Genomic DNA, 10,370 nt, shown 5'->3' with positions numbered 1-10,370 from the left:
CCAGTTGTACTATCGATCCGGCAGAATCTTCCATTGTTCACAATACCACTCCAACAGGTTCCGCCCCAAGCAGCTATAGTAGAAGAAGAGATAGCATCCTCCCGTTTATCTCTTAAAGAAGAGATAGATAAATTCCGTTTTGAAGAGGAAGGAGGAACGCAGGAAAGCCCTGTGCAGCTCTCGGATTCTGAAACCGAGTCCGACAGATTTTCTGTAGCTTATCCTCCAAAAATAATTGTTGCCTAAGTCACCACTAGCTTAGAGGAAGAAGAGGAAGGCATGGACTTGAAGCAGAGGACCGGCTTAAGGGGTTTAATGGCGAACAAGAACAAGGGATCAACTTCGAAAGAAGTTCCCAAGACCCAAGTTCCTCCCAATCTGCCTTCTTCTCCCCCCACTCCCTACTGACCTCGGACTGCATGCCAACCTGAATCTAAGGAAAAAGAGGCTAGTTAAGGACTTAGAGGAAGGCGAGGTTGCCCCTAAAAAGGGGGCTAAACAATAGAAGAAGGCTAAAGACGCCCAGGACAAAAGAGCCAAGTCCGTGGAGAGCCGGGACGAGGCCAAAGTGTGCCGAGGGCCGTGCACTTGGGCGAGGGGCTGGAGATGAAGGGTGCTCCCATCCCTTGGGATGCCATGATTTGGGAGTCTCAGAGGGGGCACACCACCTACCTTGCCGAGGCTTTGAAGCAACCTCTCCTTCTCCCCCGAGACATGGAGGGTCTTAGGCGTACCAGGCAACCGGACCTCTTCATGTCATTGAAGAGGGACCTTGCAATGGTAAGCCAACCAACATCTCTTTCCGCTAAATACTAAGGTACATGTTCATTCATATATGTATTTATTTTTATAACCCCTTTTCCACTTTTATGCAGGTTACCTAGCAAATTTATGTAGCTGAAGAGTGGGTCAGGAACGCCCATGACGAGGTTAAGGCTGAGGCCCACTCTCGTCTTGAAGCTGAGAAGGCTCTTGGAGCCCTTAAACAAGAACAGACGAAGTTGTCTGAGAAGCTTAAAGAAGCTATCTAGGCTCGCCAGAGTGCCAAGGCAGGTCTAAAGACTATGGAAAGGCAGGCCAAAGACATACGCCAAAAATTGCACATAACAGAGATAAACCTGGCCACTGAAAAACAATTTGTTTTGGATCTTAAGGCGGAGCTGCAGAAAGCCAAGGATGCAGCTCGGGTGGCCAAGGAAGCAGCTGAGGCCGCGGTGAAGGCATCCTACAAACGTGGGGTACGGGACACAGAGACCCGACTGGCAGAGGAGATGGCCGTAGTATGCAGGTACTACTGCACCGAGTCGTGGGGAATAGCAATGGGCCGGTCGGGAGTCCTTGTAGACTCCGAGCTGAGAAGGGTCGAGAACATCTTCTTCCCGGAGGATATTCAAGAAATTCCAGAGTTGGACTCTCCTCTCGAGTAGTTACTTACCAGCTAAGCTCCCCTTCCTAAGGAGTTGGAGTGGATAAGGAGGCTTAGTCACCGATGAAGGCCAAGCCCTATGAGGATGCCCTCACTATCAGGGATATGGTCTCCTAGGCCAAGGATGCAGAGGCTAAGTCTAAAGCTGGTGATGTCCACTCTGAGGCTGCTAATCCCAAGAAAGACCCTTCCCAAGCCAAGACCTAGAATCCCGGATATAAGATTTTCTTTTGTAGTTTTTGTTTTTTATTTTTTATTTTTTTTTATAACTTTTTGTGATGGCGTTTTGCCTTCAGACAGTGTATTCCCTTTTTTGTTTAATGAAAAATGTTTTTCTTTTTATCTCTCGTACCTTTACTTTTATTTGCTTCGAAGCTTATAACCATCATAAATAGTATTGAACTGTTGCTGCTCTAACTTTAATAAAAACTGGAAACAATTATGTATCAGTAACAAAGAGATTTACTCCATACTTGCATTGTGAAATGACCTTTCTGCAATGAAGGCTAAATCTAATAAGGATAAGTAACGGAATTTGAAAGAAAAATGGAAGGGGGAGATATTCTCGATTCTACCTGACACTTGTATAAATAATCAAGGTCATTAACTTACTCAAAGCCACCAGCCCGAGGAGTTGGTTATAATCTTGGATCTGTTTAAACACTCAGATAGATGTCGTAGTGTGTTAATTTTCCCAAAGCATCTGGTCTGAGGACCTAGGCATGACTAAGATTCTGTTTAAACACTTATAAAGATGTTATAGTGTGTTAATTTCCCCAAAGTATCTGGTCCGAGGACCCAGTCATGACTAAGGTTCTATTTAAACACTTATAAAGATGTTATAGTGTGTTAATTTCCCCAAAACATCTGGTCCGAGGACCCAAGTATGACTAAGGTTTTATTTAAACACTTATAAAGATGTCATAATGTGTTAATTTTCCCAAAGTATCTGGTCCGAGGACTCAGACATGACTAAAGTTCTGTTTAAACACTTATAAAAATGTCATAGTGTGTTAATTTCCCCAAAGCATCTAGTCCGAGAACCCAGGCATGACTAAGGTTTTGTTTAAACACTTATAAAGATGTCATTAAGTGTTAATTTCACCCAAGTACGTGGTCCGAGAAGCCTGACATAACTTAGGATCTGTTGAACACTTATAAAGATGCCATTGAGTGTTAATTTCACCTAAGTATGTGGTTCGAGAAACCTGACATAACTTAGGATCTATTTAACACTTATAAAGATTGAATAATTGGAAGTATAATGCCTTTAATAAATGAATATATTGACAAAAGAGACTTTCATTAATAATAATATCTTTTTAGGTTGTTTACATTCCACGGGCGTGGTAATACATGTTCATCTAGGTCTTCAAGAAAGTATGCTCCTACACCAGCCACCGAGGTGATGCGATATGATCCTTCTGAATTAGGCCCTAGCTTTCCCCATGATGGGTTCTTCGTAGTATCCACAACTTTTCTCAACACCAAGTCACCAGGCACTAATGGTCTCAGCTTTACGTTGGCATCATAATCTTGCTTGAGTTTGTGTTGGTAGTATGTCAATTGAACCTTTGCACTCTCTCTTCTTTCTTCAATAAAGTCTAGGCTTTTTTCTAGCAACTCGTTGTTACTGCTCGGACTGAACAAGCTGGTCCTTAATGTTGGGAAGTCAGTTTCTAAAGAAATGACAGCCTCGGCCCCATAAGTCATTGAAAAGGGGGTTTCTCCTGTTGATCTACGAGGTGTAATTTTATATGTTCAGAGGACATGTGATAACTCTTCTACCCATCTTCCCTTCGCATCATCCAACCTCTTTTTGAGTCCATTAACGATGATCTTGTTAACCACCTCGGCTTGTCCATTCCCCTGGGGATAAGCTGGGGTAGAATATCTATTCGTAATTCCCAATTCACAATAGTATCTCCTAAAGGACTTACTATCAAACTGAAGGCCATTGTCCGAGATGAGGGTGTGAGGGACCCCGAACCAAGTGACAATGTTTTTCCAGGCAAATTTCTTGGCGTCCATATCTCTGCGCCAAGGGCTCAGCTTCAACCCACTTAGTAAAATAGTCAGTGCCGATTAGTAGATACCTCTTGTTCCCTACTGCCTTGGGAAAATGGCTGACTATATCTAAGCCCCATTGAGAAAATGGCTAAAGGCTGGATAGGGGGTTAAGGACTCCTCCTAACTGATGTATATTTGGCGCAAATCTTTGGCATTGATCACACTTCTTCACATATTTTTGCGCTTCTTTCTGCATATTTGGCCAACAATAGCCCTGAGTGATGGTTTTGTGAGACAAAGATCTGCCTCCTGTGTGGCTTCCACAAATCCCTTCATGTAACTCCTCAAGGAGTAGCTCTGACACCTCAGGGTGAATGCAGAGTAGATATAACCCAGAAAAAGAGCACTTGTACAATTTTTGGTCCTCATACAGCCAGAAACGAGGCGCTTTTCTCCTTACCTTATCAGCTTATGATTTGTCTTCTGGCAAGATGTCCTCTCTCAGGAATAGTACTATGGGATCCATCCAGTTAGGCCTTACTTTGACTTGGTGAACATGGACCACCTTTCCCTTTACCACTATAGGTTTGCACAAGTCTTCTATAAGGATAACCCGAGGTAAGCTCTGCGCCGAGGAGGTTGCAAGTGTGGTTAGGAAATCAGCATGTGTGTTTCCACTTCTAGGGACGTGTAGTAGGGTGAAGGACTCAAATCTTGATTCCAAATGCCTAACTTGACTTAAGTACCCTTGCAGTCTCTCATCTCTTGCTTCTAGTTCGCCCTTCACCTGGCCGATGACTAGTCTTGAGTACGAGAACATCTTTACCATGAACCACCGCCAAGATGGCTTTCTCCAGTGGTAAATAACAAACCTCGACCTTATGTAGTGATTTGCTCACTAGTAAATTGGCCATTGTACGCCACTGTCAACTCGTATCAACACCAAACTTATGGTATGAGGGGCCACAACGATATAAGTAAACAGGACCTCATCTACCTTAGGACTGGACATGATAGGTAGTCGAGATAGATATTCTTTAAGTTGTTGGAAAGCCAATGTACACTCCTCAGTCCACTCAAATCCCTTCCACTTTTTCATCAAAAGGAAGAAGGGTCTGCACCTATCCGCTGATCGAGAAATAAACTGGTTCAGGGCGGCAGTCATTCCGGTAAGCTTATGGACCTCTTTAGGATTTTGAGGTGGTTGTAAACTATTAATGGCTTTGATTTGATTGGGGTTGACCTCAATTCCCCTGTGAGTCACCATGTTTCCCAAGAACTTGCCCGATCCTACACCAAATGAGCACTTGGAAGCGTTTAGGAGCAACTTGTGTTTCCTTAGAATTTCAAAGATGTTTTCAAGGTCTCCCACATGCTCGGACACTACCTTGCTCTTTACCACCATGTCGTCTATATAGACTTCAATACTTTTGCCCAACTGTGGTTCAAATATTCTCGTCATCATCTTTTGATAGGTAGATCCTGCGTTTTTTAAGCCAAAGGGCATCACCTTGTAGTAGCAATTTCTAATGGGAGTGACAAAAACTGTCTTTTCTTGATCATCTAGGGCAAGTGGTATTTGATGATACCCTTGAAAGGCGTCTAAGAAGCTCATCTGCGGATGGCCCTCCATTGCATCCACTAATTGGTCTATTCTAGGCATAGGGAATGGATCTTTTGGGCAAGACTTATTCAGATCTGTGAAGTCCATGCACACTCGCTACTTTCCGTTCTTCTTTTTCACCACCACAATATTGGCCAGCCATTCAGGGTAGAAAATTTCCTTGATAACCCCTGCTCGCTTAAGCTTCATCACCTCGTCCTTGATAGCATCTGCATGCTCTTTAGATGGGCGCCGAGGCGATTGTTTTTTAGGAGTGATGGATGGGTTAGCATTTAAATGATGACAGATGAAGTTCGGATCTATCCCCGGGGCCTTATAAGCGTCCTATGCAAACACATCAATGTTTCTTCTAAGAAATTCTACCAGCTCTTCCTTCTCTTGAGGAGGCAGCTGAGCCCCGACCTGAAAGAAATTCTCCGGATCATCACTTATAACAAACTTTTCCAAATCCTCACACTTTGCCTCCTCGGCTGATCCGTTGATAGGCAGATCTAGAGCTTTTGATTGCTATAAGTCCTTTTCAATAGAGGCCGATGAGCCAGTTTTGTGCTAATATGAGATGGCTGCCACAAGGCATTGCCTAGCCACGAATTGACTCCCCACAATCTCTTCAATGCGACCCCTCGAGGGGTATTTCACTTTCTGGTGCAGAGTAGATGAGACGGCTTCTAGGGCATGAAGCCAAGGTCTGGCCACAATAGCCATGTAGGGGGAATAGGCATCCACCACGATGAAGTCTACCTCCATCACCTCTAATCCTGCTTGCACTAGTAGCTTGATCTAACCCCTTGGGATGATAGTCTTCCCATTGAAGCCCACCAACAGAGAGTCGTAGGCTGTTAAGTCATCGAGCTTTAAGTTCAGCCTCCTGTACAAGTTGAGGTACATGATCTCGGCTGCACTGCTCTAATCCACCATCACTCTCTTCACGTCATACCCCCCGATCCTAAGCGTGATCACTAAAGCGTCATCATGTGGCTGGATGGTTCCAATTTTGTCATCGTCCAAGAAATTCAATATCGGTGGGGTATCCAACTTAGCCCTCTTCGGCCCTGAATTAGTGCCCTTGGTCGATAACCGAGCCATGGACATCACCCTAGAGGGACAAGAGCCGGTTCTCCCTAGAGCAGCAAAGATGATATTGATCGTTCCTAAAGGAGGTCTTGAAGAAGCATTTCTCTGGGGTTCCGAACCTGCCTAGTTCCCTTGGCCACTTGAATGATGCAAAAGCTACTTTAACTTTCCTTCTCGGACCAGCTAATCCAAATGGTCCCACAAATTTCTACAGTCCTTCGTAGTGTGTCCCTAGTCTTGATGGTACTGGCAATAAAGGCTCTGGTTACGCCTCATGGGGCTTCCAGCCATTTTGTTTGGCCATTTGAAGAACTTCTCATTCTTAATCTTCTCCAAAACCTGATGCACCAGTTCTCGAAACATCACATTAACCGCCTGAGTATTAGCAGACTTGGACTACCCAGTAAAATCTCTCCGAGGCTGGTTGTTGTTGTTGTACCGGTCCGACCTAAAATCCCTCCTCTCTTGAGGGATAACCTTAGCTTTTCCTTTACCCAATTGCTGGTCTTCCTTAACCTTTTTATATTTGTTAATTTGGTCCATGAGTTGGCGCAGGCTGGTGACAGGTTTCCCTGTTAGGGACTTCCTTAAACCATGCTCAGTTGGGAGGCCACTCTTGAAAGTACTGATGGCGACGTCATTAAAGTCACCATCTATCTCATTGTATATCTCCTAGTATCTGTTCGAGTATGTTTTCAGGGTCACCCCTTCTCGTATGGACAAAGATAGTAGGGAGTCTAAGGGCTGAGGGACCCTGGTACATGTAATAAAATGAGAGCTAAATGCCTGGGTGAGCTCCTTGAAGGAATCTATTGAATCTGCCGTTAGGCCGTCAAACCATCTCATCGCCACGGGTCCCAGACTGGATGGGAACACCTTACACATCAAGGCTTCATCCTTAGAATGGACAGCCATTCTCTGACTGAAATGGCTCAGATGGTTCACCGAGTCTGTTCGCCCATTGTAGATGGTGAATGTTGGCTGATAGAAATGCTGAGGAAGAGTTGCCTCTTCAATCACATGCATGAAGGGCGACTTGGAAATCTTGTTCAAAGCTTTGCTCATAGCATCGTTTCCCAGCCCTTTGTGAGTTGGGCTCTTGTATCTACATTCACAGTGGCGCTCTTCTTCATATGAGAAAGATTCACTAGGAGGAGTCCTTGACCTACATCAATAACTACTATCCTTCTCATCATCGGAAGAGGAATCAGATGGGGAGGGAGTTTGTCTTCGTCGTGCATGGCGTAACTTCTTCTTTAGATGGTCGATCTCCCTTTGCATGGCTTTATTATGTTGCTTTTGAGAGACGTGACTCCTAACTCAAGAGTGACTTTTGCTTGTATGCGTAGTATGCACGCTGCCCTTTTGACTCCTACGCTTAAGGTTGGCGAAAGGATTTTCATGTTGGGATGCTATGGATTCTGCCTGGTGTGGACCTGAATCTACCATAGTTGACTGTTGTTTTCATTATCACACAAGTTCTTCCCACAAACGGCGCCAATTGTAGGGACACGTTTTGCAGCCTAAGCCTAAGATATATAGGATCTTAACCCAATGAGCCCAGTACAATAAATTTTTAGAGAGTGGATTGAAGAACTTGGCCCTAATGACTTTGACAATGGCTAGTATGGATTTAAAAGTGATCAAGAAAGAACAAGGAGAATAGAGTTGAATAAATTCACTGTCCGATAAGGTATTTTGTCATACAAATCAATTACAAATATAATTTTGATTGCTACAATGCTCTCTGATCAATTTTTGATCCTTATCTCATGGAGGGTCTCTTACATTATATAGCCCCCTTTGGACCATCTTGATCCTACACTTGTTGATCATTTAAACCCTTACTTAAGTACCTGTCCTATCAGACACTCTCTTTGGCTTTCTGTGAGTTGTGGTAGCCAAGGCAGCACTGTTCAGAGGTATTCTCCACATAAATGCGGCTAGAAAAGTAGCTGCAATGCATTTAATGCGGTAGTAGCAGTTTTTCCTTAGATATTTTTGGGTTCCCTTCCTTCTCATATGTTCACGAGGCATGTCCCTATCATTGGAGCTTCCTGGAGGGTTATTCTTTTTTTTTTTTTTTTTTTTGAGAAAACCTTCCCATCTAGAGAAGGGGATTACGTGGAATTGATAATTTTTACAGAGTATTCTACATAAGAGCATACAGGAACTTCCTCTATCCAAGTACAAAAAGAAGAAAAATTACAAGCTTCCCGAGCAAGTCTATGAGCTACTTTGTTTCCCATTCTTCGAGTATGGCGGAAAACCAAGGACCTGAAGTGGGAAGAAAGGGCCTTTATATCTGCAATTATATGCCCAAAGGGAGCAGCCGAGTAGTCATCAGAATTCATAGCTTGAATTGCAATTTCAGAATCGCCCTCTAAGATGACCTGATCAAATCCGAGCTCTAAGGAAAAGAACAGAGCCCTTCTTGCTGCCAACACTTCCACTATCTCCACAGAAGTGGTTAGAGGAATAACTTGTGTTAGAGCAGCCATTGCTAGACCACAGTCGTTGCGGATGATGGTACCAAGACCCGCTTCATCACGGCCCTGGAAAATAGCCCCATCAAAGTTTGCTTTGACCCAATCCGAAAGGGGAGGCGACCACTTGGGGTTGCTACGGGCAGGGAGTGTCTTAAGAGGAGCTGTGTTGGCTTGTTAAAATTCTTGAAGAGCATCTCTTGCCATTGAGTTTATCAATTTCAGATCAGCCACATCTTATCCTAATCTCAGTTTATTACGTCTAAACCAGATCTGGTAAGCAATCATTGCAAAAAGTTCAGAGGGGTGGGACCTCTCCAAACACAAATGAAACACATCCCAAAAGGAAGAGCACTCCCTAGCTTCATTTCCTAGCAAACTAAAGTGAACGGACCAAACCCCAATCAGCTTAGGACATGACCAGAAGGCATGCAAGGTTGACTCTGGAGCTACGCCACAAGCCTGGCAAGTGGGGTTAGTGAGGACTTTCCTCTTAACTAGATTAGCTCGGGTTGGTAAGGCATTCGATATGGCGCGCCACAACAAAGTTTTTATTCTGTTAGGAGTGTTTAGATTCCAAAGCCCCTTCCACGAGCTCTTTGGCATGGACCCTAGAGAAACTACAACATTTGAGTTTAGATCCTTGCTCACTAGGAGTTTGTACCCAGCTTTCACCGAATACAGCCCATCCAAATTGCTACACCAGCATAGTTTGTCTTCAACCTCATTGAGGCTCAAGGGAATTGCTTTGATCAACCTGGCTTCATGAACCAGGAAATTGTTATCAACTGCCTCATCAATCTAGCACTTTCTATCCTTGTCAATCAAAATTGAAACCTTAGCATCACCGCTGAAGAAAGTAGGTGAAGATTGGATTCTTGGATATTGTGGGTCAGGAAGCCAATTGTCATTGTAGATTAGTATGTTTTCGCCATTTCCCACACACCATTGAGTCCCCTTTTTTATAATCTCTCGGCTTTTAAGGATACTCTTCCAAGCAAAGGAGCCCTTTTCTTCCTTCGCATAAAAAATAGTGCCTTTTGGGAAAAACTTTGCTTTGAAAAACCTGTGGAAGAGAGAGGACTTGTTTTCCAATAGACGCCACACTTGCTTTGCCAGCATTTCATCGTTAAATTTCTGAAGATCCTTAAAACCCATGCCACCCATGTCTTTTGGAAGGCAAAGAGTGCTCCATTTCGACCAATGGATCTTCCTTTGGTTTCCACGATGACCCCACCAGAATTTACGGATCAACTATTCTATGTAATTTCATAAAGTGATAGGGAGTTTGAAACAGCTCATGGCAAAGGTAGGGATAGCCTGTATCACCGCCTTTAGCAATACTTCTCGACCCGCTTGGGAGAGGAGCTATTCTTTCCAACCCTGAAGCTTGGCCCACGCTCGCTCTTTGATAAACCTGAGACTTGCCTTCTTGTTCCTGCCCATCAGGGTAAGGAAACCGAGGTATTTCTCATATTGCTTGACCTCTTGGACCCCCAATAAACTTGTGATCTGCTCAATGCTTTCAGCTGGAGTAGATTTACTAAAAAAGAGAGATGTCTTCGACTTATTTAACTACTGACCTGAGGCTCTTTCATAGCTGCCTAAAATGTTTTGGATCTTGAGGCATTCAGTAGTTGAGGATCTACAGAAAAGCAGATTGTCGTCGGCAAAGAAGAGGTGAGTTAGCCGAGGACCCTTCTTGCAAATGGACACCCTTTTGATTTGGCCCGATTCTGCAGAGTGGTGG

The sequence above is a fragment of the Quercus lobata genome, chromosome 3 (assembly GCF_001633185.2).
Source record: "Quercus lobata isolate SW786 chromosome 3, ValleyOak3.0 Primary Assembly, whole genome shotgun sequence".
Classification (NCBI taxonomy): Eukaryota; Viridiplantae; Streptophyta; class Magnoliopsida; order Fagales; family Fagaceae; genus Quercus; species Quercus lobata.
This window is presented reverse-complemented; position numbering follows the sequence as displayed.